The following is a 27,847-nucleotide window of genomic DNA, read 5'->3' as shown; positions in this document are numbered from 1 at the left end:
TATATTGGACAACCTGCCTTCCACAATATTCTGCTGCATGGCTGGGATATTGACAATTCAGTGTCATGGGCTTTATTGTCTCTGCAACAAAAAAGAATCAGAAAATCTGTGGTAAGCATTTCTGTTAATACTGCAGTAAGCTGGTGGGTTAGCAGATGGTTTATACTGCATTTGGATGCCCTTTTCACTGCTTTTCTGTGAGTAGGTCATACCGGCTGATGTAGCTGCTTGTGTTAAGTTCACTGCCACCGGCTGCAGGAGTGTTTGTTTCTTTCGATCCTTTTCCCTTTTTTGTAAGCAGGTGATTTGGGGTAAGAACCGGAAAACAGTAAATTATTTATAGGGCTTTTATGACTATAATGCTCTAAGTACCTGATCTCTTGGTCCTTCTTTTTCATTATTGCAGTGTGACAAACTAAATTGAAAAAAAAAAAAAAATTACAATCTGACAGTTCTTGAAGGAGAAGCTCCAGATTAATAACCGTGAAAGTATTCAGACCAGTGTGTGCAAACTTTTCTTCCTTTGAGATGAGTTTTGCACATCAGTAGCACAGGTAGTTAAGTGCTTGCCAGTGGAGGATGAGCCCTACAATTGCAGTACTCATTCTGGACCTTTTCAGAAACAGATCTTGCCACCAAATCAGTATGTTTTAATACGGGTTTGGACTGATCCAAAGAAGCAGAAGAATTTCAATATAGTAATGTTGATAGGATATGCATACAGTTTATTCAGTTTGTGTACCAGGGAAACAACCTTTCATCTTAAAACAGGCAACTTTGTGATGTTAACATCAAATGCAAAGTATAACATGAATTAAAGGAAAAATTCATATGTCTTGTTGTAACATCATGTAGTGTTGTCCTGCAGGGTACTGAGTGCCTTTAACTTCCACTGTCTCCATCTGAGATACAAACTTGTATTTAATGGTGACATTGTCTTCAATGTAAAGTAAAAGCTGATGCTTCCAGAAAAATGTACATATTTTTGTCTATTTTGCATTACTGTTTTATTTATTTTGTAAACAGAAGAGCTATTCGTGAGTTATGCGGATCATCCAGTGTAGGTGTCAGTAAAACTGTTTCCCATGTCAGTGCTGGAATGAGCATTTAACATAGAGAAATGCTAGCAAAACCCCAGACTGTATCTTGCTTCCCCTGTAACCATTTTCCCTACTAATGAATATTGCAAATCATTTATATTTTAAAATATTTGATTTTATGGTGTTTGTTTTCAGGCTGGGTTGTAAAGCCACCATATTATGGTGAGAACCCCAAGCAGTGCTGGGAATGAGAGATGTGTGCAAATAGCTGGGAGAGGGCACGGGCTGCCAGAGCCTTGTAAAAAAACATCAGCCAGGCCTGGCTTAGCTTCCACAAAGTGTGGTGGTTATTGTAGTGATGGGGTTTATGTCCCCATCCAGAGAAAGGAGGAAAAAAGAAATATAAAATAAATGAACTATATGGATATGCATGCTGTGGTGGAAGGGATTATTCTGTGTGTCCTCTTTGTGTCAAACCTTTTTCGGTCTGTCACAGTATCATGTGTGGAAGAGATGAATTTTTAAATCACGTCCTGTTGTCTCAAAAACTGGGACATATGCTGTTGTCCTACTTCAATGTAATAACCTATTTCATCATTCAAGAATTTTCTTTTCCTATAATTGCTGATGATTTCTTCAAGGCCTAGTCTAAGTCAAATAGATTTTGCTGAAGGGTTTGCCAAGATATAATAAAAATGATTGTTCAACTTATTGTATAGGGTTTAAAGGGAAAAGAAAATCAACAATAAAATAGATATTATTTCAAAAATATTCTTTCCCTTTGAGTTTTGTTACTAATCCTTGTTTGATATAATCATAAAGTAGCATTGACCACCTTACTTAACCTCTCCAACAATTCTGAAAATATAAATGTCATACCCTTCAGTAAAAATCTGATTTTGAGAACTAATTTAAAAATAAGTACTTCATAAATATTTTCTAACATTACACTACCAAAAATTTTGTACTTTAAATATTTGTATTAGCACAGTATTTTTTTCTTTTGAGAAAAGGCATTGTTTGTAGGTAATTCATGACAAAGGCAAGGACCTCAAAGTTCAGAGTAGTAATTCAGATTTGCCTTTTGACTGTGCTTTTGCCACTCATTTTTCTCTCCTGAGAAGAAAGTGGTTTTTTCTTGCTGACTTATGGGCAATATAGTATTTTATTTAGCTAAAATTTTATATTAAGATCCCAAGTTACTGTGCTTTGACGTTGTTTTCCTTTTTTTAAAATGGAACTGTCTATCATTTTCTCTCAAAAAGGAAAGGTGGCACTAAAAGAGGAATTTCAAATCTATTAAGACATTAAGGAAATAAGTGAGTCCAGAGCCCACTGATTTCCTGTCACTGACTAGTTTTGAGAGGCATATATTACACAAACGAGCCATAACATTTCCAAAAAGTTTTTTTGTAAATTCTACAGAGATACTACAGTTGTTTTATATTCTTTTCTAAATTTCTGTGGTTTAGGTCATAAATTAAACATGTCAAAAGTAAAAACACAAGTTACACCAATTTTTCTTAAAAGCTTGGTCTAATGTGTTGTAAAAGAATAACCCTGCTCAGGGTCTTCCTTCTGCTGAGGGTCCCCTTTCCGTCTTCTCACCCCTTGCATCTTCTCTTCAAAATGGCCTTCTTCTGCCAACCATTTTTGTGCAGCGGCCCAAGGATGGGTGCTGGGCTGTCAAACAGACGTTCCTGTAGTTGCACAATAGACTGGCAAAAGACTGGTCATTACAGAAGCAAGGAGAATAGTTTAAAGCTACTTTGAAGTTTTCTTCCCTAAATCATTAGTTTCTATACTGTAAGGGGGAAGGAGGACTTTCTCTCCCCTACGAAAATCATGAACACTTCTTTTTCCCATGTCCATCATGAGCAACAACAAATTTCAAAACCTTTGGGAAAAAAAGTGACTGAGATATTTTAATTTTGGACAAGTTATAATATGATTGTGGTGGTCTGGAGAAGCTATTTTAAATTCTCTTCAAGACTGTGTGTTTTCTATACATGACCATTTTATATTTCAACTTCAGGTTAGTATTGAAAGGAACATTTGTTCCAGTTCGCCTTTCTATCCAGGAGTTCTTTGGAACAGCAAATGTTGGAGCATAAAGACCTTGTGTACTCATTGAGCTTGGGGTCACGTTAATAAACATTACATTATAAGTGAGTTTTAGGATTTTCCCCTATATCCTTTTCTTGAGAAGGTTTTCTGTGAGAAAACCTGCTGCTAGCAGGTTGTGTGCATGTCCACAGAAAAAACAAGTGGAATACCCAATAAACCGTAAACTCCATTTTGTCCATAAGTTTTTTTTCTGCTTTCCTTCTTCCTTAACCACATACCACACTGCGTGCGAGCGTTAACCGGTGACAGTGGCTGCTCTAAGGCGTTTTAGCTGGCAGGGTCCTTCCCCCCAGAGAGCTGCTGTGCAGGCAGGACGTGCTTTTGCTTCTGACACACACTTCAGGTTCTGCTGTGGCAGGGTTGGTGCTGGCATATGTGCTGCTGCCATCCCTGCTTAGTGCAAGAGGGAAATAACTCAGGCAAGATTTTACCAAGGTAATCCTTGGTCAAGATTTGGTGGGGATAGACCTCACTGTCCCCAGTGTTAGAGCTGCCCTGCCTGGACCTGTAAACCCAGACCTTCCTCAGACATGAGGAGTCTACGCACACTGCCGGAGATGCAGAAGAAATAGATGGTGTACTGGAGTTACAAGGGGCAGGGTCTCTGTGTAAGAGGGTAATGGGCAAGAAGGTGTGCAGAAGAAATGTGCAAGGAAGGCTAAAAGAAGCGCCATTCCTGTAATCTGCAAAACCAGAGGGGAACTTAATAGGAAGAGGTCAAATGGACTGGGGTCCAATACAGCTGCACGGGGAGTGTCTAGCCAAAGTAGAGCTCTGGCAAGACTGTGAGAATAAGATTAATATTGGCATTTTTCTATGAATAGAAAAGGAAGCATGTGCTTCTAATTGTTTCACATAATGCATTCAAAACCTATGCTTGATAACCATGGAGAGCATTTGATGGAGTGCTTACAGAATAATAAGCAGAACAATTAGAATAACAGATCATTGTGTGTCCCTGGAACTGCTCCTATTTCCCCTGTGCCCCCTTTTCTTAGCCCTGCTAGTTTTTTCCCATTCTTAAAGTCTTTTTAGATTGTTGCTCTTCTGGCACTTCGGGCCGATTTTAAATTTCTCATCAAACTATTTTTATTCCCACTGACAATATATTTTGTATACCCCTCTGTCTGATCCACAGATAACAAAGCCCTGCTGAATTTCTGGGTTTGAGCTTGAACTCAACCAAACCAAACCTTTTCCCTCTCAACCACACATCGTTATGCTGTCTTTGAATAACCACAAGGCAGAAGCCTCTAAAACAGCCAGTCTGACAGCAGCAGTGCCCCACTTCCTGGCTTCTCGCCTTTTTTACTTACTTCTCTAACCTGTATTTTAGCAAGTGCAGAGCCAGAAGAAGGTCAGATTGTCCCCAGGCCAGCGTGGAGGAGCTTGGACTATATACCTGAATGCTGAACGCACAAAATAAGGACTTTAGCAGAGTTCAACTTTGGTGCCAACTGGATGCAAGAAGTTAGACATTGGATGTCACTGTGGATGTACTCTAATTACTTCTGTCTTGATTATAGATTTCCGTTTGTTTGGCATAAATCACATTCTGTGACAACAGATATTTAATTGGACTTTGGCTCTGGGTTCATTCACCAGAAGTTTGTGAAGTTAAATTAATTAATAAAAAGACTGTGTTGATTTTTAGTGATGTTTTGGGCCAATGATTTCTTCCGGCAACTGATAAGAGTAGCTTCACATGAATTCACATAATCAATTGATTAATTGAACTGGATAATTTCGAATATCCCCCCCCCGCCCCCAATTCAGTAAAGTTTGAAATAAAAACAAATTTTAAAAATGGTAAAAAAATATGCAGAATCTATCCAGTTTTGTTATACATATGGGCAACACGAAAACTCTGAAGTTCAAGTCCTAACTAGATTTGCCTGTGACATTTCCCTTGATCTGAAAGATAGCAAAATTCTAGATAAATATGCATTAAGTGTAGCAGCTTACCTTATACTGTATGCAGCAGTATTATGCATGTGGACAGCTGTGCTTGTGCGTGTGTGTGGGTAAGGCGAAACAAATCCAGCTAACCTTCCCATATCCCTAGCTCAGATCTGATGAAACCCTAGTATAAAAGAGGTAAAACATTGGAGAAAGAGGTATAGGAGTTCCTGTGCATTAGTGTGGAGACTGCAACTGATGTAGGGTTTATTATTCATCTGTGACTGATGCTGTGGTATAAAAATGATTCCATGGCATTATCATAGGAGACCCCTGACACTATCTCAAGGGGTTTTTGTTTGTTTGTTTTTGAGTGGCTTGTACTTTAGAAATATCAGTTCAGATACCTGGAGATTTAGAACAATCAGCAGCTTTCTATAAGGAGAATTACTCGAAAAGGAAAAAACATCTTGATGTGCCTAAATGTCTTCACTTCATATCACACATTTGATGGCAGATGTTCTCTTTGTTCCCGTCTACAAAATGGTGTGACGAAGCAGGCAGGGAAAGGGACGAGAGTTGCACAAGCAGCTCAAGACAGATGTTTTATAAGTTTTAAAATATTTAACTACTGAATAGAATTTAAAATATCCTGTTTATTTTTAGATTTTGTGCATTGTGTGTATTTTGGGAATATTTCCACACGATAGCATTAACAAGAACACTGTCTTGTTAAAGTTGCCTCAAAGGGTCCTTTTGAAGGAAAAGAAATTCTATCATGATTATTGTTTTTTGCATAGTGTGTGAAGGTATTCAATATTACGTTTGAAGTAAAATATTACATCTATTAGAAATATTAAAAGTCTGTGTAGTATTCACAGTTAAATACAGTTAAATGTCCTGTTTTTTCCTTTTCACTTTCTTAGTACATCCAAACAAAATTATTACATTGGTATATTAAAAGCACGTTGTATTATATGACTTGATTTTACTTGGATGGAGCATATTAACTTTCTTTTAGTCCCCCAATTGACAAACACAGGCTTGGCTTTGCCATAGCAAAACTCTAACTGTAATCCACTGTATTTCACGGTTCTAAAGAGTATTCAAACAGTCTGGAAGATCAGAATTAATTACAAATGACTTGGTTTTGTTTGTCTATACCAGTCTGGGAGATCCATAAGGAGGGACCTGCAGTAAGAAACTAGACTGCAGCAGTTCTAGACGAGCTAGAGTTACAGTCCATGCATGACTGCTACAGCAAAATGAAAACTTTAAAAAGTTTTACTTTTTTCACCTTCCCAAAAGAGGAAATATGCTTAAAATTCAGCTCTACACTAGATTTGGGTAATCTGTGTGTGCAGGGTTGCTAAAGAGGAACATGGCTGAGAAGGGCAATCTAATCTTACTTTCATACAGAGGTTTGTACACTGTGTTTTGCTTCATAAATAATGTGAATTTAGGCAAACCAAAGTTCAGCTATCAGAACTTTCAGAAGTTGGAAAATGAAATTTTCACAGATTAGGTTAAAAGGATAACTCAGGTAATGGGAGTATTTTAATACAGGCAAACATGAAATACAAGTGACACTTGTCTCTAATGCAGTGCCATTATAATAAGGTAAATAAATTATGGGAATCTTTCATTATCCTCAGACCAAACGTTACAAAAAGCTAGGAAAATATGTTGTAACCTGATGGGAGTGCATTTTTGAAGCACTTAACAAATGTATCCTTGCCTTTGACCTTATGTAATTGCATTGGGTTTGCGTGGCAAGGTTTTGATAGCGGGGGGGCTACAGGAGTGTCTTCTGCGAGAAGCTGCTAGAAGCTTCCCATATGTCTGATAGACCCAATGCCAGCTGGCTCCAAGACGGACCTGTTGCTGGCTAAGGCTGAGCCCATCAGCGATGGTGGCAGTGCCTCTGGGACAACATATTTAAGAAGGGGGAAAAAAACCTGCGCAACTGCAGCCAAAGAGAGGAGTGAGAATATGTGAGAGAAACGACCCTGCAGACACCAAGGTCACTGACGAAGGAGGGGAGGAGGTGCTCCAGGCACCGGAGCAGAGGTTCCCCTGCAGCCATTGTGAAGACCATGGTGAGGCAGGCTGCCTCCCTGCAGCCCATGGAGGTTAATGATGGAGCAGATATCCACCTGCAGCCCGTGGAGGACTCCACACTGGAGCAGGTGGATGCCCAAAGGAGGCCGTGACCCCATGGGAAGCCTGTACTGGAGCAGGCTCCTGGCAGGACCTGTGGACCCGTGGAGAGAGAAGCCCACGCTGGAGCAGGTTTGCTGGCAGGACTTGTGACCCTGTGTCACAAGTCCTGTGGTGGTCCTGTGGGGACCCACGCTGGAGCAGTCTGTTCCTGGACTGCACCCCATGGAAGGGACCCACACTGGAGCAGTTCGGGAAGAACTGCAGCCCATGGGAAGGACTCACGTTGGAGGAGGTCATGGAGAACTGTATCCCATGGGAGGGACCCCATGCTGGAGCAGGGGAAGAGTGTGAGGAGTCGTCCCCTGAGGAGGAAGGAGCGGTAGAGATGACGTGTGATGAACTGACCACAACCCCCATGCCCCGTCCCCTTGCAATGCTCGGGGGGGAGGAGGTAGAGAAAATGGGGAGTGAAGTTGAGCCCAGGAAGAAGGGAGAGGTGGGGGTGTTTTAAGATTTAGTTTTTGTTTCTCATTATCCTACTCTGATTTGATTGGTAATAAATTAAATTAATTTTCCCCAAGTCGAGTCTGTTTTGCCCATGACAGTAATTGCTGAGTGATCTCCCTGCCCTTATCTCGACCCACGAGCCTTTTGTTATATTTTCTCTCCCCTGTCCAGCTGAGGAGAGGAGTGATAGGGTGGCTTTGGTGGGCACCTGGCATCCAACCAGGGCCAATCCATCACAGTAATATGAACGCAGTACTTTTTAGAGCAATATACGTTTTGTTTGCAATTTGAGATTATAATGGTAAGTACACTTTTTTCTCACTTGGATATTTTAATATTACTTATCCTGGATAGAGCTCAGGTTCTTTGAGTAACTTAATTTTTACATTGCCATACCTTAGTGCACTAAGACACTATAGTATTTCTGAATTTTCCAAGAACATAATTTTTACAGAAGTCATCGAAATACTACTGCAGTGGTTTCACAGTTGAGAAACTAGCATTCCCAGACTTAACTCATGTTGAATGTACATTACATCTGGGAGTCTTCTCTTTTTTAATTAGTAAAATTTTCATACAGGAGGAGTAAACAAGAAACCTAGAGAGAATGCTAACAGCTTATATTTCCAATAGCATGAAGCTATGTATAAATATGACATGATGTATCCACTTCCCCTATGGAGCAAATGTTTGTAATTGTCAAGATGGTTGATGTTGAAATAATAATCAGTTTTTCTTTGGTGCAATTTCAGGGAAAAGCTATAATTATGGATGACAAATACACGGGAATTGACCCTACTATCTATAAAAACTTGCATAAGTAATCTCAGCAGGAGAGGCACATGCTAAGATATTATTTCAGTTTCAAAAGGAAGACATTTTTCTTTCAATGTTCACTATACATTTGACAATAAGTGATATGACCTTTATTGTGGCATTTTTAGATATTTACATAATGATTTGAAATGTGGTTGTGAGAAAAGAAAGGTAACCACACTAATCTATTTGCTAAACAGTTCCATCAGGCTTTTTATTGAGGGTTTTTGTTTGTAAGACATACTAAGTGACAGTTTCATCTCAAGATTTTGCATCAGAATAACTATCCTTGTATGAAACTTCTTTATCTTGCATGTTTTTGTTTTCATTCCATAAAATCTTATATACTCTAAGTACCTCTTTACTGGAAATTTCCAGCAGACTGCTCATCTTCAACTCAAAACATAAACAACTGCTGGCTGTTCATGGCCCAGTACCATCTTCGTGTAAAATATTTCATTCACAAATGAAACCCTGACTTGGCAGATCAGATAAAAAAAGCAGAATACATCCTGCACCCAGATCTTCTCTGTGGCTGGAAATGGGTGGGTGGAAGACAGAATTCTGCTTTATTTGGAATGTTACAGTTATTTCACAGCCCATTTCTGATGGATTTTGCTCTGGCTTTTTCTCCTGCATCACTAACCTCAGCAAGTGAAGAGAATTACATGGCTCAGGGTTCATGCATCCTGTTAGTTCTCCAGTCCTGCTACTTCTTTCTCAAGTGCATGCAAAAAGCATGAGGAATTCAACTGTGCATGAAGCAGCCCTCCAAGCCAAGTGCACCTGATACACCATATTTAGTTGCAGACAGGAGGGAATGCAGGGCTAACTGAAGAAAGTGTCAGTCAGACTCTTGAACCACAGAATGGAACAGGTGCCTTTTCATGCTGCAAATTAGTCCTTCTGCAAAAGGCGATGCCTCTTGCTGGACTGTTCTGTGCAGGAAAGCAGCAATGGCATTTAGCCAGAGCCATAGGAGTTACAACTTACCCAGCAAGGATAGGTACTGGTGAGCAGCCAGCTGGAATCTGCTAAGTTAAATCAGGACTTGAAAGTAGCTACCATGTCAGTGTTGGGCTCCTCTACCTTCTGTTCCTGCTCAATTTATCTGATAGTTATCGCAACCACCAGTTAGTTCTCCATGTATACATTCCCTTCTGTTCCTGTTATAATGTCACAGAATCACACAGAATGGTTGAAGTTGGAAAGGACATCTGGGGGTCATCTTGTCCAACCCCCCCTGCTCAAGCAGGGCCACCTAGAGCAGGTTGCCCAGTACCAGGTCCAGATGGCTTTGAATATCTCCAAGGAGAGAGAGTCCACAACCTCTCAGGGCAATCTGTGCCAGTGCTCAGTCACTCTCGCAGTGAAAAAAGTGTTTCCTTTATGATGAGACAGACCCTCCTGTGTTTCAGGTTGGGCCCATTGCCTCTTGATGTCAGGTGCTAAACATATTGCTGTAGCAAGTAGAAGCAGAAATGTAACCTCTGTTACACCTATGATCTATAGAAAAAGGACAAAAAGGCCATCTACTAACTGAAAACTTTGTAGTCTAAGAAAATGCCTCTGTGTTTTTGTTGTCAGTTGAAGGGCTCTTTACATGCATTTGTCCATGGGAAGTACAAGTGGTATGGTCTTAACATTGCAAGAAACTTTTCCATCAAGCTTATGTTTTGACTCTGTCAGTACAAAATCAGAACAAAATAGGCTTGTTTTCTTATATACGAGAGATGATCGTACCTCTGCGCATGCCACAACCTCTGCATTTTTATCTTCTAGATGATATATCTTCAGTTTATGCAAATTGTCTTTGCTACACTGGCTTCTGCAGCACTTTACTGGTTCTCACCAGCCTGTCCCTAGGAGTTACAGACTGATGTCAAATAGTTATTTGATATGTATGTGCCCATGTCATACACTTACAACATAGCGTTCCTTGCTTTCTGCCTCCACCTCTTTGTCTTAAGATTTCCAATACCAATAAAAAACCCTCTTACTTTCCAGTCCCCACCAGCAATCTCCAATACACAAAAGTGGGTTGTGGATTAGATGCAGCCTTGAGTAGAATTGGCTTAATGTCAATTCCAAATTTACTTCTCCTTGTCTTCATCTCCAAGGATGGTACCTGCAGAGGACAGGGGGATTTTTAACACTGTATTTCAGGACCTTGGTTCTGCTTTGTTAACTCTAAAGATGTGTGATATATATGACAAAGACTGAAAGCCATTAGAGCCCCACGTTCACTTGACAGTACCATTTTACACAGTAGTTTATTGCCTGCATGTTATCTTTCAGGAGAGTAGGAAGCATCATTGATTTTAACTTGACTTTTCTTTTGTTCGCTTAGCAAATAGGCATTGTGGAAAAACTCTCAGCTTTACCCAAAAGTCTTTTCTTTAAATATCACAGATGAATGAGTTAGGCCCGAAATATAGCCCTTTGTGAAAAATGGATACAGAACCATAGTGTGAGTATGACTGTTGAAGGAGTTTTGCTAGACTTTACTAAAAACATTTAAGTTAAAAAATAAGCTGTTTTCTGACCCTACTGAAATCTCTGACACAGCAGTATTTTACTGCTTCATAAGGACTGGTGAATGTAACTCACGAGTATAATTTTAATTTGTCCCAAATATGTCATCCTTCTCTCTTCTAAGTCTTTATATTATTAAAACTACCATTCCTATCACAGGAGCAATCAGTGGAGCAATGTGGGGGACGAAATAACTCATAGCTAAGCCATAGATGGAACAACTGAATTAAAAAATAACAGGGAAAAACAGCTTTCCTAATTTGAACTAGACTTGATATTTTTTAAGCTGCCTTTTTATTTTGGAAATGTGTATGAGCTGCAACCAAGAAGTTGTTCAATGGCAATGATCTTTCTTACAAACAGCTCACAGCACTGAGAGGAGTGTGAACAGTGCTTTCATTTTTGTGGGGTCCTGACTGTACTGTGATACGGCTTTAACAAAACACAGACACACTAAAAATGCTAGAGGGGTTTCCATTGTCCTTCGCTGTTATCTTCTCTGTTGGTCATAAATCTATGTTAGAAAAATGATGAGAGACTCAAAATAGGATTCAGCCTCGACCCTTAGTGGCGGGTCTAAGCTGTGCCTGCTGATGTAAAGGTGAATGTTGTCAAAACACTTCCGATTTCCTCTCTGACATGGGTTTTAATTGTGCATATTTTCAGTATTTGTTAATTAGGAGCAACTCAAAAAAACATAATGTGAGGGCTGGCAAAGGTTCATCCCTTTACCTTAAGAGAAATTAGGAATAAAACACCACAGAACATGCTCTTTAAAATGTTTAGCTGGACACCAGCGCTGTGCCCAATGACAGACACTGAATAAGCCTCTATAAGTAGCATTGCCAGTAACATTCGGTCTAACTTGCAGCACCTCAGCCCTCCTAGCACTGGGTCTCTTTTGAGAAGACCTCCCCCACGTTCTGCACCATGCCAAACTGGGTGGTAGCCTCCACTTTGGGCAGCTGCTCACTTGGGCAGAGACCACAGCGACATTTTGAAAACTGAGCAGGTAATTGAGTCAGAAGGGATAAAATGTACCAAAAACAAATCAGGAGAAACACCTATAATGAAGATTGATTGATTAATACAATTAAGTGTGGGCAATTTGTCCATTTGTTTGGTGTCCTTAGGCTGTGATAATTCCACAGTTTGTGTAGCTGCTTTACTATTTAATGGTAGATCGTGTTAAAGAATGGATTGGTCTATTGACATTTATAGCAAGGTAAGCATTAAAATACTCTGCTTGACTAGCTAAGGATTTTCTATCTTGCTGGAGGTCTTGGAATAAATTGATAAGTAAAATGAAACTGATGAAAAATTCCCCCTTAGGTCTTCTCTAACCACTGGGCTCCATCCTGCCTTTTTCAGTTGCTTTGTGAGTCTAGTCCTTTTCTCATTTGCTTCTCTTCCAGGTATCAGACTAAAATGTTCCAGAAAATTGTAGCTTTAAAAGTACCCTGCATTAGCTGAATGCAGCAGGCATGTAAGCAGTCACTTATGCCAGTGACATTAACCCCATCTTCTTTAACAAAGAGAAATGGGAACTAAGCATATAATCTATGAAATCAGGCTGTCTTGTCTCCTTCTTGTAGCATAGCATAGATTTTCATCCAGTTATTCCTGTATTGAACAGAGATTCCCGTGTTTATGTGGTGTCTAGGCTTCAGACAAGATATCTTGTCCCTCTTAAAAGAGTTTAGAGGTGGTGAATACGCTTTTCCTTCAGTATTTGCTTCCAGTGGTTAACCACCTTCATTGCCAGTGTGTGTAATTTCTGTTTTGAAATTGCCTGAGATTTCAAGTTGTTGGTTCTTTTGTAATTGGCAGACTCTCTCAGAGTAATAACTGTGCATAAGACCTATCATCTCTGAATTTGCCTTTGAGCTAAACACAATTAAATCCATTAAGGCCCTCTTTACACAGCCTCTTTCCTCCACCCAGAAGTCTTTTGGCCCTCAAAGCTTCTTCTTTAGTAGCCTTTCTAAAGTATGTTTAAAATGAAAAGGTATTTAAAAAGGAAGTTCAAGTATCATTCTTGCCAATGCTGTGTGCTGTTATGAAAGAACAACCCTCTCCAGCTTGCCGTTCTCTCTTGAACCATGCAAGGTTCATGTTAATCCTCTCAACCCGAGCATCACCTTGCAAACTGTTTTTCAGGTTTTTTGTCTTCTGTGATTCCTGCATCTTTTATACAGTAGAGCATCTATATAACAATGTGTAAAGGAGCATTTGCTAACCTGTCGGGGGGAGATGCTTGGATGAAGTTATTGATGAGAAAGGGAAGAAAAAGAAGAAAGAACTGAAGTGCTGTAATCATGTGCATCTGTCCCACAGGCAGGTTATTGGATACTTGTGAAATAGTGGTATGGTGGGGGCAAGGTAACTCCATGAAGTCTCCTAAAAGTTTAAATTTATTAGTTCTTTGAAAGGCAGTTGTGCTCCTCAACGAATTCTAGTGAAGATGTATTTAGTGAGTCTTTGGAAGAGTTATTCAGCCACTCAGGAAAGAAAAAGCAAAACAGTAGATCTTTGAGATGGAAGAAGCCACTTTAAGTGATCTACTCTATCAACATGTTATTTCCTAGCACTGTAGGACTGATCCCTTCAGTGCATTTTCTGGTTTTTGTGTGTGTGTTTTCTGGGTTTTGTGTGTTTGTTCAGGGGATTTGTGCAGGCATTGAGTGTTGGTATGAATTAGCCTTACTTTGTTCCTTATATTTTATATGAAAACACCTGGAGGGCCATGCATTCAGGAAGTTTTAAGTTTTGGCACTGTTAGAAAGTTTTGGGTTCAAGGAATATGTTAGAAAGGATCAAGGCATTTTGTTCAGGGACTAAGAGTGAGAAAAGTTGGTTGTTCTGCAGACAGAATGCACAAGTAAAAGTCGTGTGCACTGATAAGCCAAATTTTCTGAGCATTAGGAGTGAAACTTGGAGAGATTCACCAGATTAATTTGCCCCTTCCTTTACTTTATAGATGTGGAGCCCAGTTTTGCTGTAAAAGTTCCATATGGAGGGTAGGCTCAGGTAGCTTATAGCTACCAAGAAAACAGAATGCCTCAGCAGCCCTGGTTAGGTCTTTCTGCTCACAGAACATGGTGGTTGTTTTCAACAGGAGAAAGCACCTGAGGATCTCATCTACGTGGTATCACTGCACAGGTGTCACTGTGCACAATATTGTTGTGATACCAATTTTTAATGGAAAAAGAAAAAGCCCCAGAAACTTAAATTCAGAATATGCAGCTTTCATGACAGTGTATTTTTTCATCTGTTTTATTGCTAAACTTCTTACTGTTTAAACGTTCTTACTGTTCAAAGAACTGACCAATCTCAAACTGTTTTGTAAGATTTAGTATTACTGGATGGACTGCTCTAGATAAGGAATTCTTAGTGCTATCTTACTGGGATGTTGATAATGTGGGATCGTTTTGCTCTTCCTATCAAAACAGCATGGATTTTTTTCTCACACTGTTTCTGCTTTCTTTTTTTTTCTTTTTCTTCAAGTTCTTTAATTCACTGACAGTTTAACTGATCAGTGTGACAAAAATTCACTTTTAGTTTAGCCACTGACTCTTATAAATGCTATAGGCTGAAGGAAAACATCTTTTGAATGGCTCTTTGAAAATTGAGATTAAAAGCAATCAAAGAATACAGATATTCCTTGACTTGGGGGTATGTTTGAACACATGGAGTAGAAAAGGCTCATACATATCTAGTTAGGCAAACAGTTTAGTTTCCACAAAACCCCAAAAAGAACTATAAATGAAACTGATATATCTGAATTTTGGAAGCTTCTTTGAAGCTTGTTTCAGAAAATTGATGTTTTCAACCCCACAAGTCTTCACAATGTTGTATTTTTAGCTGTCAATATTCTTGCACATTCTTATTTCATGTCAGCACCATGATATCACTGTCAAGAATCAAGAGCATGCACTGGTGATGATGAGAACAGCTTGGTCAGAAAAACCCCTGTGTTACAGGGGTTAGGCAGCTATCACTTGAGAACATGGGGATTAATGGTGGAAGGCTTATTGCTTCAATGACTGGTGGAAGAAAAATGAATTGGTAATTAAAAACCCAAAAATGTGTCTTGTCCTTTGGTGAATGCATTTGTTCCTTTTTGAGCTGTAGAATGGCAGAAGAGTTAAAAGTAGACAGAAAAGTTAAAAATAGATATGAGGTGACTTTATATACTCTCTTTTCAAGTCCTCTTGCATGATAACAATAGTAAGCTGATGTAGGCTTCTTGGCACTCATACACAATAACTACAACCAGGTTAAGAATATGCATTCCTTTTTTTCAAGAAATATAGTTTCTTTAGAGTCCTCCTACTGAAAGGATTACATATATATTTAATCAAACTCAAAACATTTTTCATTGCCCTGAACTCTGAGCACTTTACTGCAAACCAGCTCAAATTAACCTGGTATGTCCACTGTCTCTCTGCTTCTGCCTGCCTCTTTTCTTTAGACGGTATCTTAGGTTGGTCTCAGTGTGTTGTGCTGGAAGGATATTCCCCTTACCGTGTGGTACATGATACCACACAGGTAAGCAAGGTCATCATGAAGGGTGCATCTGACCAGTTACCCATCAAGGAAAGTGTGTGGAAGTTGCCTGAATTCCTGAGACATCCCGGACACAGTGTCAAGCTGACTCAAAACTGAATCTTTTGATGCAGAAGTGTAACAGCAACTTAATCTGACTTAGAGGGATGTCATATGAAATGGAGTTAATATTTCTGATTTGGCTCTCTTATTGGAGCTGTCAGTTCTGCAAGTTGATATTTTGACCTTGCCTTTGTCCCTTTTCCAGGGAAAACTCCCAAGGCAAAGTTCATTTCCTTCTTTCTGCATTCTCCCCTGCCTTTCCTCTCCTGCATACAGGATATTATAATACATGGGTAAGGCTGAGTCTGCCCCCACCAGAAAAATCTGCTTTTTATGCATTTTTCTCTTCACTGGCCAGACATTGTTGCTGCAGTACAGAACCAATTTCATCCTTGTCAGGTAAAAGAATTTACTGCTCGATTAAAAAGTAGCCCAATGTAGAGCTTCCAAATAAAACATGTAAATTACAATGCCATCCTTACCCTTAGGCTATAGGCCAATGCCTCTGTCCACCTTGGAAAATAGACTTCCTTCCTCATGGTTGTCCTGTTTTTTCAGCATCCTAAAATGACTACAGGATGCTACTGCTCTCAACAAAGCCGCTTTTCTTTAATGTCAATGCTAGCCAGCTCAGCTTTGGGAGCCTCAAAAAGATTTTTAGTCTCAGTCTCCCTGTTTAGAGGGACAGAGATTGCAGGCACATAGCAATTAAAGCATTTTACCTCTCATTACTGGCTATCTTTTTTTCTATATAATTCTAGCAACAATCTGAATTGTAGAAATCAATACTTTTGCTGTTAATACTGTCAGAAAAGAAGCAGAATTATGTGAAGAGGTTGTTGAGGTCCCAAGTGGCTCATGAACCATATGGAAATTAATATAATGGAAATTCAGCTTTGTAAAAACTAAATAAATTAAACATAAAAAAGCTGTTAAAAGCATATTATAATAATATACAATAGTCTTAATAGAATTTATGTTACTCTCTTTTCCTCCTCACTTCATCTATATTATTCAGTGGAGAGGATGGTCTTTATCTGTGGTTGAATCAAAAGTGTATTATTTCCAAGATCTTTTTACATTGTTGTAGGTCCTGTGTGGTAAATAATATACCAGACTTTCACACAGGGACGATGACATAATATGATGTTAGCCCAAGATTGTTGGCTATACCCCTTGTCCAATGTTCCTATATGATCCTGAGCAAGTCACTCAACATTTTTTGTATGGGATCACTAAGAGCAGGATTTAGTTGCCTAAAGATAAGCAGTACCTAATCCAGATACTTCCAGAGGAGACCTGGAACATATCAGGAGTGACTATGCAGCTCTGGGGGTGAGGGTGCAAGTCATGAGCGGTTTCTCCTTGATCCTGCTGGTGAAGGGACAAGGCTTAGGGAGGAGCAGACAGATCCTGTGGGTTACCAAGTGGCTTCACAACTGGTGTTGTAGACAGAAATTTCACTTTCAGGATTAAGGGACCCTTTTTAAATATTAAGGACTGATGGGGAGGGGTAGGATCCAGCTAACAAAGTGGGGCAAAAACATATTTGCCAAGAGGCTAGCCAACCTGCTGAGGGGAGCTTTTAACGAGGAATGGTGAGGGAGGGAGCTTACTAGAGTGAAAGAAGTGATTACTGCCCTCTACTCAGCGCTCATCAGACTGTATTTAGAATATGTGGTCCAGTGTGATTCCCCCACCCCTCCTTCCCCGATACAGGAAACAAGTATTTTTTTTCATGACTTGAACTGGAGAGAGTGCAGGGGAAGCCACCAAGGTGGCCAGGCCCTGGGAGGAGAGGCTCCGGGACTGGGGCTTGTTCAGGTTGGGGAAGGGGTGTCTTGGGCCTCAGCAGCAGCCCCTAGCACCTATGGGGAGGGGACTCAAGAGGTGGAGCTAGGCTTTTTGTAGTATTGAGACATGACAAGAAACAATGTGCATAAATTGAAACAGGAGACGTTCAGACCAGATCTAAAGAAAAACTTTTTCACCCTGAAGACAATCAAGGTTGCCCAGAGAGATGCCATTTCCATCCATGGTGGTTTTCAAGCCACAACTGGATAAAGCCCTGAGCAACTTGGTCTGATGACAGAGCTGACCCTGCTCTGAGCTGGAGGATAGATCAGAGGGGTCCTTCCAACCTGAATTATCCCATGATTGTATGGTCCTATCTTGAGGCAACTCAATTTTGCCATGCCAAAGCTGTCTGGCTCATTTTATGTGAGGCTGGATGGACACACAGTCCTGAATTGCAGATGTGATATGGATTCATGACAGAAAATAAAGTCAGCTTTATCTATGCCAATAAAATATAAAAACTGTATTTTACACTTTAATATAAAATTTTACTTTTTTTCCAAATCCAGGCCTTATGAATGTTGGGTTAGTTCCATTTTCCAAACTAATGTAGTATCTTTGTGCTTCACTGTTTCTATAAAGCGGTTAGTGCTCAGTCTTCATGCAGGTGTTGCAAAATAAATGTGTATTTATGAACTGGTCACAGCGACTAATGTAGTAGAAAGTCCTTGAGGAAATTAATAATTCCATAAGAGGATTTTAATCATGTAAAGTGAAGAAGGCATAGGATTACATATTTAGTAAGGGAGATAAAACCTAGAGGTAGGGATCTGCTCATTAAGTGAGCATACTCTGTCCGGTGAGTTGATATGAGTCCTGTGAAAGAAATAGCAGGTGAGCATGTAACTAAAACTGAATGTCCATGTGTACTGCACATATGTAGATCCACTACATATCCAACACACAAAGTAGAGGGAATTTAAAATTGAATTAATAAATTCTGCTATAGTATTTCTTACCTTTTGTATGCTTCACTACCAACCTTAATGCTTCCTGATCTAAAAGCTTTCTTTTCCCCCAAATGTCATATCTTTTAATGAGGTCTTTGGTCAACAAGTGTGTCATGCCAACTGCTCAAAAAAGAAGCAAAATAAAACTCTCGGATAAATTTCACATATGAATTAAAATTGTTTGGATGGAATTAAAGCTTGTGCAAAATTATTGATCTGACACATACATATTTGTTTGTATATGCTCCAGGTTGTGTCTGGTATTCCTGAACACAGTCACTTCATGAGAACAACCAGGTTGCAAAATGCTGTCACAGATGTTGTCAGCTTTTCTTATACTGAAACTTCTGTCCTTGGTGGCCCCTTTCAGGTTGTGGTACGGTACAATGCAGTCTAACTACAATGCAGCTGTAGCTACTGGCACGGTGAGGTTTCAACGTACTGAAAGACCTCATTTTTCACATAGTGTGAAATTTGATAGAAGAGTATATACATTTATCTGGGAGAAAAAAAAAGGTTTTATATATGAAATTGTAAATCACCAGTATTTTCTTTAAATTTTAATGAAATCCAATATGGTACAGACTGCATAAAGCACTTTAAACCACTTCTTTGTACATGTGGAAAAGTATAAATAAATATGTCTTTACTCTGTCTCCGTATTTTAGTTATTTAATAAAGTTTTCATAGGTAAAAATTTATACAGGAAAATAAACTTATTTTGGAATATGATGGCAAAGCCTCAAAACATAGCTTTACAAGTCAGACCAGAGGGGGACTGTTTATGTATAAGCTGAGTAGAAAGAACATACACATGAATTATTACTGATAGGCAAATGGCTTAGCTTGTAAAAGGTAAAAGCAGAATTATTCTCACTGCAAAGTACTGTAGGAATATTTGCAGGCAAACAACATGTGCTTTATGCCTTTGCTAGAGTAGATAATGACCCTGTAGTGGCAATGAATCTCCTGATAAGACAGGCTTAAACAGTTGAGCATGTCCTAGTTTATATTAGAAATGGGTTCAGGGCACTATTGCTTTGAACCTGTGACTCATTTCCAATGAAAATGTTTCAAAAAGTTGTACATAGTCCTTGCCATTGGTCTCCTGTGCATTCACTACTGGTCAAAATGTCATTACCCTTTAGACATTGTCCAGGTTGAGCTGGTCAGAATCAGAAAGGGTTCAGAAGAAGAAAAAATATATGAAGCAGTTTACATTTCACAGGCTTTGAAACTGACCTGTCCTTTTCCCAGGCTTCATGAAATTTGGTATTTATATCATTTAAAGTAAACTAGTAATATTTTTTAGGCGAAGGAAAAGTGTCGTACAGGGTGGTACCTAGTAAGTGAACTTTTTGAAATTTTGATTTCGATATTGATAAAAAGCAGTTGCAAAATGCTGCAAAAGACTGAATATGTTCTACTTTTTCAAGTTTCTATATACGATTTACATGCAGAGGGTCTATTCCTATGTAACCTGAAATGATGAAATGACTGGCCTACTAGGTGAGGGGAGAGCAGTGGATATTGCCTATCTATCTGGAATTTAGGAAGGCTTTCGACACTGTCTCCCATAAGATCCACACAGAGAAGCTCATGAAGTATGGGCTGGATGAGCAGAGTGGGAGGTGGACTGAGAACTGGCTGAATGGCCAGGACCAGAGGATCAGTGGCACAAAGTCTAACTGGAGTCCAGCAACTAGCAGTGTAGCCCAGGGGTCAAAACTGGGTCTGATCCCGTTCAACATCCTCCTTACCGATCTGAATGATGGGGCAGAGTGTACTCTCAGCAAGCTTGCAGAGACACAAAACTGGGAGGATTAGCTCTAACACCTGAGGGTCATGCTGCCATCCAGAGGGAGGTTCTCCTGGTTTCGGCTGGGATAGAGTTAATTTTCTTCCTGGTAGCTGCTATCGTGCTGTGCTTTGGATTTAGTATGGGAATAATATTGATAACACACTGATGTTTTAGTTGTTGCTAAGAAGTGCTTACACTAAATCAAGGACTTTTCTCATGCTCTACGGACTGAGAAGGCTGGAAATGTACAAGAAGGTGGGAGGGGGCCCAGCCAGGACAGCTGACCCCAACTGACCAAAGGGCTATTCCATACCATATGACGTCATGCTCAGTATATAAAGCTGGGGAAGAAGAAGGAAGGGGGAGGACGTTTGGAGTGATGGCGTTTGTCTTCCCAAGTCACCATTACACGTGATGGAGCCCTGCTTTCCTGGAGATGGCTGAACACCTGCCTGCCCATGTGAAGGAGTGAATGAATTCTTTGTTTTGCTTTGCTTGAGTGCATGGCTTTAGCTTTACCTATTAAACTGTCTTTATCTCAACCCATGAGTTTTCTCGCTTTTACTCTTTGGATTCTCTCCCCCATCCCACCAGGGGGAAGTGAGCGAGTGGCTGGGTGGTGCTTAGTTGTCAGCTGGGGTTAAACCACTATGGATGTTAACAGGCTGGAGCAGTGGGCTGACAGGAACCTCAGGAAGTTCAACAAGAAGTGCAAAGTCTTGCACCTAGGAAGGAACAACCCTGTGCACCAGTTTATGCTGGGGACCACCCAGCTGGAAAGCAGTTTGGCAGAAAGAGACTTGGGGGTCCTGGTTGACACCAAGTTGAAGATGAGCCAACAAGGTGCCCTTGCTGCAAAGAAGACTAACTGTATCCTGAGCTGCATGATGAGTGCTGCCAGCAGGTGAGGGGAACTGATACTTCCCCTCTACTTAGCACTGCTGAGGCCACACCTGGAGTACTGTGTTCAGCTCTGTGCTCCTCAGTACAAGAGAAACATGGACATACTGGAGAGAGACCAATGAAGGACCACTAAGATGGTGAAGGGACTGGAGCATCTTTCCTGTGAGGAAAGGCTGAGAGAGCTGGGACCATTTAGCCTGGAGAACAGAAGTCTCGGGGGGATCTTATTAATGTATATAAATAACAGAAGGGAGTGTGCATCAAGGATGGACCCAGGCTCTTTTCAGTGGTATCTAGTGACAGGACCAGAGGCAATGGGCACAAACAGAAACACAGGAGGTTCTGTCTGAACACCAGGAAACACTTTTTTACTGTGTGGGTGACTGAGCACCTGCATAGGTTGCCCAGAGAGGTTGTGGAGTCTCCATCCTTGGAGATGCTCAAAAGCTGTCTTGCCATGGTCCTGGGCAACTGGCTCTATAGGGGGTTGGACCACGTGTTCCTACCAACCTCAACCATTCCATGCTTTTCTGTGATTCAGGAGTGAAAAAAATCCACTAGATCTTGAGTACAGCCACGTACACAAGCCTGCTCCACGTAACAGGGAAAGAATAAAAATAACAACCCTTAGAAGTTGTATAAGCTTCAAATCTTTCAAAAGTAGAATTTTATTTTTTATTTTTTTTTCCAGGCAGGAACAATCTCCATGGAGCTACAGTGCAAATTAAGACTAAGGTACATGGTACATATGAACTGATAAGCATACAGAGGAGGAATGGAGCCCTTCCGGGCTATGGACTTCCCCCTAAATAAAGAGTTGTTCAGACTATCCTTAAAAGCATCTATGTTTGCAAAGTCAGATAGCCACACCACAGGAGTTACTTTCAGGGTCAAACACTGTCAGCTCTCTTATTGAAAAGCACAGTGTAATATACCTTGGGCTGCAGTTCTCCTCAATGCCATCTTACAAATTCGACAGTCCAAGGCTTTGTCTAAGTATTGGGTCAAAGTGCCTGCATTGCTGGTGGAGGCATGGGCTGCTGTGCCCAGTGCTGCTCCCAGCACTTCAGCTGATGTCAGGCAGAGTCAGACCCAGGTAGTCACAGGAGGAGGCTGGCACAGAGGAAGTTAAATCTGTATTTTTGTATTGCTGTCTCTTTAAAAAGCTTAAGATTTTCTTTGAATTTCATGCAAGGTTTTGCTCATCCTTTCGAGGAGACTACGTTTTTCATTAACACGCTGATAATTACTATCATAACTCCCATGGTTCCTTAGCAGAATATGGCACCCTTTATGCCGATCAAATGCTTCCCTTATGGCAGAGAACTCCAGAAGGGTGATATAAAAAAATAGCCAAGAGACACTTCACTATGAAAAATAGTTCCCAAATTCATTGCCAGACTCAGGAAATGAAGAAGAAAAGATTTGTTTCTCTGTTTCTTTAGGAAGCAATAATAAAAGGATGATGCATCTATATCCCAATAAAGAAAAGCTTTATCCCTTTCTGAATTTTTAACATCAAGAGAAGTATGAAGGAAATTCAGCCATGTCTGTAATAATAATAATAAAAAATCTAGTTTTGTTTGTTTTTAAGTGTGGTAAGGAGAAACATATTTAGAAACCAGCCACAAGGCAGTAAAATTGATTTCTGGTTTATCTGGTATAGCTCTGAGTCTCTCACTGAGCTGGGAAATAATTGATTGCTTGAAGCCTTGTAGCAGTAGTTAAAAATTGATAAATGCTAAAGCTGGCACAGTGTTTTATAGGTTCTCAAGAATTGTGGAGCTTCCATATTTCTTTCTCATCACCAGCTCTAGATCATGAGGTGAAATTTAAAAGACACTTCATCTTAGTCTTAGTAAATTATATTCAGAAACTCTGAGACCTTTTGCTGTGGGAAACAAAACAAAATCTTTAGTTACATAGTCCTGATCAGTAATGTATGAAGCCAAGTGAGCTTTTTTGCACGTCAATATATTGTTTTAGATCAGTTGATCAGATTACATTAAAAACCAACAAAACATCTATGTCCATAATCATAGTTTGTTAAATCAATGTCTAGAAATATTATTGGTATTGATAGCTAAGATGTCATCCCATGAAATGAACTGCTGTAAAAAATTGCAGAATTGGGTCCTATTTAGCAAAGAAATGCTGAAAGATTTCATTAACATGAGTTTTTCTTTATTAGTGCAGGAAGTTGGCTTTTTATATCAGCTGACTGCTGACTTTTATACGGGGGTAAACTTTAACATCTTTATTAAAATATAGAGAGCCAGATCTTCTCTCACCCCCTTCCAGATGCTTTACATACTGCCAGCAAGAGAAGGAGGTCCAAAAGTTTCTCAGGTGGTCATTTTGGATGAATATCTAGACTTTCATAATAATATATAGAGTTGTCATCTTGTGAAGAGAGAGAGAGATTGAATTCTTTTACTTTAGATACTTATGGGTTTCCTGCACTGCATATAAATTAAAACAGATACTCAGATTAAACTAGTACTTATGAGGTCCTTGATACAGCCCCAAGCTGTAACAGTAAGATGGTTTATACAGAGTATCTAGTTACTAAATGACTTATCTATAGTAATTCTTGTCATCCTGAGTAGTCCACATCAGAATCTAGGACACAATGCAACTGTGTACACTATAGTTTAGAACTGTGAGCCGAAAACTAAATTTTATGTGAACAGTGACTGAGACTGAACTGCAAAACATGAGTGTAATTTACCAACATAAACCCCTGAAATTAATTGTAAAATTCACTTTTACTTCATGTGTACAGAATCAGACTCAAACTCCATAAGAAATTAATCACAGAAGAAGAAATCAATTTGTTTTCAAATTGTTAGCTATATGCACCTTACTACAAATTATCACAGCATAATTATGCTTTTTCCATATCAGATCAGTAAATACTCATCTTAGTTTCATAGCTGTTCTTCAGTGAAATAGGAAAGCAATAGTGAAAAAGACCAATATTAAGGCAAATTTCACTACTAGTTCCTTAACTGAGTAGAAAATACAGCAGGCAATAGAGCTCAGACTCTGCCTTTTACATCTTCTTCTTATATTTAGAGGTAGGGCTCAAATTATTTATTTGCTAACTATTTTGCTTAGCAAACAAAAACATTTTAAATTGTTTCTGTAAACTCAGCAACTCAGTACTTGTCTTCAACACTGCTGGCAACATCTGTGATCAAACTGCAGTTCCATTTGCAAATCAGTGAGACAGGTGATTAGCATCAACAAAGCTTGTTTATTGATAAAAATCCTGCTTTTTGAGGCTGGGGGCTTATGCTGATCTTCAAGTTGGACCACCTCCTGCATGATACATGCCTTAACATTTCACATTGCAATGCTTGTAGCAAACCCAATTGCCTTAGGAACACTGTAGTATATTGGTATTTTTCTTGTCAGTATTATTACTGTTTTAGAACATGTCCGGAGTATCAGTTAAGGTGATGAAGACTTAAAATATAATCACAATAATGATGAAAGTAAATCCTTCTCCTCCATTTGCTCCCTTTCCTTTTCTACTTTAGGACTGGTTTATCTACTGCCCCAAGAGAGAGGATAGAGAGGGAAAGAAATACAGGCAAAAGCAACCCTATTCTGAAGGAGCTGCTTTCTCACTGTCTCACGAGGCACTGAATAAACACTAATTAAAAAGTCCTTGGGGGGGACTGATTGTTTTTTTTTTTAATCGGGTTCTCCTTCCCCCATTTCACCTCCAAACCATGCTGCAGAGTCATCTGGAGCTCCATCAGAGCTGAGGAGCCTGCGAGGCCTCAGCTTTCTCCTTAGCCTGCACACACGCAAACTTTTCTAACCCAATTAACTTCAATACTCCAGTTCTAGTGGTGCCGGCAAAAGAGGTATTAAACACACAGCTTTGTAACTAAAAGTGCTACATTCTCCCCATGCAAATAAGTGCATGTGTGTGCTTTTCATCAGCTTGAGCTAAGAGAGGTATGTTAATATAATCAGCATTACCTAGACTTAAAGGTATGGTGATGACTTGCCACCAGGAATTTCTTGCTGAGGAATGTTAATGTTGCCTTTAAAAATACATAATTTTACATGTATTAATTAAATTAAATTAAATTAAATACATTAGTGGAATTCTCTCCAAAAAGCCAGAGACTTCTGCTTGGCCCAGACAGCTAGAGTTTGGATGCTATGAGATAAAATGTAGGTAACCTCTTTGATTTTTGCTTGCCCTAATAAAATGTTTCTTTGAACAGTTTTTTAAGAAAAACCTCTTTAAACAAGAGAAGCTTGAATTACCAGAAATTTAATGTCTTTTACCCAAATCATTAATTTTGTATGGACAGTGAATTTGCCCTAGTAAAGAATGGCTCAAATTGAGCAATAAGATTCCAGTGGATCCCAGATGGTGCTTTGAGTTGTATTTGAAGCATGTATTTAAGACTGGCCTCATTCTGTGCCCTTTGCACCTAGTAAGAGTAGAACTTTTTCTGAACGCTCAAAGTTCAGGACTTGCTATCAATCTTCTGATTTCCTGCTCTCATCTTTCTGCAGCTTTTTGGGCTTCAGTGGATACATAGATTCGTAGATGGGACACACTCAGATGCAAATGTTGTGCTCAAAAATATATACCCTCACAAATGCAACACTGTGCTGAGATACTGTGCAAACAATGTATGTAGTTCATCTGCCTAGTAATTTATACCATTAAAAGTAGAAAAATACTAGTGTAGGATGCAAACCAAACAAGCTAAAAAAAATATTTCTTACTGTAGCAATCTCTTGAAGGTTAATAAGCAGTTTGCAGGAAAAATCCTAGTTTTTTTTAAAGAGGCTAGATTTTAAAATTGTTAAATTTGTAATTAGCTTATCAAAAAACCCTACTGAAAGACGAGCAGAAAACCATCAGTTCCTACTCAAAGCTCTGAGGTATGTCTTTATCTAAAAAGAAACATGATGAATCATCACATTTGCACAGTTCTTTTCTTTAAATATTTTCCATTTCTACACAATTCAGATCACTCTGTTGCAATAAGAATGTATTGTCATTATATGACTTAAAGTATTGTCGTATAATATGACAGCATCTTTCATTATGGAATCTAATTTCATTCTTTTGAATTTGAATTACTTTTCCTTGCTCATTACGTGTCTTTTCTGTAACTTTCATTACAGGCATTTTTCTTTTGATAATTCACAAACATCCATAACTTCTGATAACTTTGTCTCCAAGGACAGAAAGATAAATAGGGTATCCTTGAATAGTTCTAATCTTCTTGATCTTGAAAATGCCACTACATATTATGACGGGTGTTTAGCAGCATACAAACAGAAAAAAAACTGATTAATTGCTCTTTAAACAAGTCTAGCATTAGAAATGCAGATAACCTCTAACAGTGAGCTAAAATCTTCAAGTAGCTGTCAAACATGTTTCCAGACAATATTTAAAATTTGAACTGGGTTTATCATGCTATGTTGTATGATTCCATAAACTGGAATCTTATAAATGTCTTAAAAAATTCCTTATGTTTTATCTGAAAAAGGGGAAAAAGGATAAAAAAGAAAAAGGGATTCAAGCATATGCAGATGTCTATATCAGTCTGTGAAGTCCACAGAACAACACAAATAAAATCGTGGAATCATCCACCTAGCTAATGTGGTGTGCTACCTGCTCTGCATCATGCCCTGATGGTCCATGTTGCACACGTGACAGTTCAATCCCAGCTGCACCAAGAACAGAGGAGTACATGACTGGACATCCCAGAGAAGACAGCTCACTCCATGCAGCACTTTGGTTCATCTAGTCCAGGAAATGAGATTTTTGCCTTTATTACTGAAAGACTATCAGCCTATTGATCTGACAGAGCAGGGTCTCAGGACTGGGCTTGTCTTGGGCTGAACTGGTTTTAGCTTGTTTGTACAATTGCTGAGTGGCCAAGAAACTCTCCAACCTGTTTGAGCTCCAGCCCTGAAAATACTGTGTATGGTAGAGTTCTGACAGCCCAGTGTAGCCACTGCGCAACGGGCAATAGCACTTTATGGCAGTTGGGGCTGGGGGAAGCTGTTGCACAGTGCTGAGGTGTCTTAGCCTTTTACATAGCTCAGGGCCTTTCGTTGCAATTCTATATCCTACTTTTCACTTCAACCCTCCACCCTTTCACCCACGCTGCTCTGGCAACATTCTCCAGGGCTCCTTTGGGAGTATTTATCCCTGGTTGTCCTCATGCTGCTGTTCTTGCACTGTTTTTCTCACAGCCTTGCACCTGCAAACATCAATACTGTTGTCATGGAGGATTCTTGTGGGAAGTGACTGCCACCAATGTGAGAATCACCCCTACTTTCTCCCTTTTTTGTACGCCTTAGCTGTAGTTTTTGGTTTACATTGGGAGATCCATTAAAAGGGATGTGCAAAGCTTAACAACAACCAGCCCCTGATCAAAGTATGGTCCAACAACCACTGCTTGCTGTGTAAGCAGGATCACAGCCTTGGACTTCAGGTGAGAAGATTTTGGCTTCCTCAGGGATCTGCTTGGAAGAATCCCAGAGGATACAGTCCTGGAGAGAAAGGGTCAAGGAGAGCTGGTTAATTTTCAAGGATCAACTCCAAACTCAAGGATGGTCCATCCCAACATGCTGGAAGGCAAGCA

The sequence above is a fragment of the Mycteria americana genome, chromosome 3 (assembly GCF_035582795.1).
Source record: "Mycteria americana isolate JAX WOST 10 ecotype Jacksonville Zoo and Gardens chromosome 3, USCA_MyAme_1.0, whole genome shotgun sequence".
Taxonomy (NCBI): domain Eukaryota; kingdom Metazoa; phylum Chordata; class Aves; order Ciconiiformes; family Ciconiidae; genus Mycteria; species Mycteria americana.
Note: the sequence above shows the minus strand (reverse complement) of the source record.